General features: G+C 48.3%; 1 pseudogene; it reads right to left on the bottom strand.

The window, feature by feature from the left end:
• LOC148015098 (uncharacterized) lies at window positions 1-1,878 on the bottom strand (annotated as a pseudogene).
• Window positions 1,879-2,098: the final 220 nt, after the last annotated feature.

Raw genomic sequence — 2,098 nt, 5'->3', positions numbered from 1 at the left:
TCAATGATATGTCTGTTCTCTAGGGAGGTGTATCTCTGCATGGCTGAGGCGTCTTGGCATCTGTCTCCTGTGGCGCTCAATGATGGCTTTAATTTGTATGTGGTGTGGATGTCTAGGCCTTCGTCCGGGTGGACGTGGGCACCTAGACCGGCTAAGTGCCACTGCTCTATCCAAAGGGACACCTACAGAAGATGAGGTCCAATGATGATGTACTCCTGTAGGCTGTGTGGCAGTAGTAGTGGTATCTGCCATACTCTGTCGTGTATCAATGAAAAAGTCAGTGACTGCTCTCTGTCTATGTGAGCCAAGCTGTGGGGGCCTCCTACTCTGTAGAATTGTTGCTCTGCACCTCTGGAGCTCCAAGAGGAAAAATCCCAAGCATCTTTGATCCTCATACTGCATGATCCGTCTCAAGGGTCCAAAACCCTCTCGAAACAGACAGTGGTATCTACCTCGTATGTCGTAATATACGGTGCATCGGCAAGTGTAGTGTTCCTCTGTCTCTGGCTCTTTGTCGCATAGTAGGCATATGCGTTCTTCTGTCTGTATACCCTCCCATCTGCCTGTCTCAATCCTCAGGTGGTGGGATGAGGTGCGGATCTGACCAATAACTGTGCGTAGTCCATAAGGCAGCAGTGTGTCCATGTAATTGGGTTGGGTGATGAAACCATCCTCAGATACCTGGAGGAATTGGGTCTGGTAGTGTGCCATCCTCGTGCCATGGGGCGAGGGGGGTCGGATCCAGGTCTTCTCCGTATCTAACTTCAGTATGTCTGCTCTGATCACATGGTTTAGCTCTGATCGGCTTAGGTCAAGTGTAGGGCAATCCAGGCTAAAGTCAAAGGGGGGTAGTCTGTCAATCTGTAGACCATGTAGACTCATCCATGTACTCATCTGAGCATACCAACAGTGTCTGTCACCATCTGCTGCTAGTTGTCTAGAAGAGGCCAGGGCTAGCCGTGGGTATCTATCTTGGGGGAGCTCCCATAGTCTATGTATGAAAGTCACTGCCTGAACCAAGGCCTCAGCCACCATGGGTGATGCCCCCAACTCAGCTCTAATAATCTCATATGGGGTCGAGCTCTTCGCTCGTATCATGCGTGAGATCATCATGACCAGTGGTCTTTCCATATGCTCCCATCCATCATAGTATTCCTTCTCTGGTCCATCCTGGTCTCCCAAAGGCTGTCTCCTCGTGTGAAAGAGACTCGGACCCCAAATAGCTGCCCCATATAGGAGTGTGGGTGTAACCAAGGTGTCAAAAAGCCATAGTTTGGTGCGCGGCTCATGAAATTGTATGTGAGCACATTGCCTCTCCAATGCACCTAAGGCTGCATATGCTTTTGCCAAACGAGCCTCTGATGTCTCTCTCCAAGAGAATTGTGGTCCCTTCAATGTGACCCCCAAATAAACATACTGCCTAACCATCTCCACTGGCTCTCCGTCAAAAGTAAACTGGTGCTCAGCTCTTGTCACCCAAGTAGCTGAAGTGTTAAATACCATAACTTTAGTTTTCCCAAGGTTCACCTTAAGATCTCTATCTCTGCAAAAAGCTGATAATGCATCCAAGTGTCTATTTAGTCCCTGAGGTGAGTCAGATATAAGTACAATATCATCGGCATAAAGCAGTAATGGTATCAGCACTCTGGCTAGGCTGGCTCTGGCCCCACCCGTCCTATCCACATATTCTGAAATTTCATCTATATACAGCCCAAAAAGTGTCGGTGAAAGTGGACAGCCTTGTTTCACCCCAATGGTGCTATTGACTCTATCTGAGATGCCCTTAGGTGTTCGTACTCTGCTTGTCACTGTCTCATACAGGGCATAGATACTTCACTGTATCTCTACGGGCACATCAATGTTTTGCATTCTTTTCATGAGTCTAGCACGTGGCACTGTGTCAAAGGCCTTGCGAAAGTCCACAAAACAGCAATAGATCTTTTTCTTGAATGCCTTGCCTTCTTCAATGATTGCCCTCAACGTAAAGATATGGTCTAGAGTTGTATATCCCCTCCTGAAGCCGGCCTGGCCTTTTGACCTAAGGCCATGCATCTCGGCCCATTCACTCAACGCTTGTTCACGATAGTGCCATATATCT

This window comes from Lygodium microphyllum, chromosome 24, assembly GCF_053477565.2.
Source record: "Lygodium microphyllum isolate KBCC chromosome 24, Lygodium_microphyllum_v1.1.10, whole genome shotgun sequence".
Classification (NCBI taxonomy): Eukaryota; Viridiplantae; Streptophyta; class Polypodiopsida; order Schizaeales; family Lygodiaceae; genus Lygodium; species Lygodium microphyllum.
This window is presented reverse-complemented; position numbering and strand designations above follow the sequence as displayed.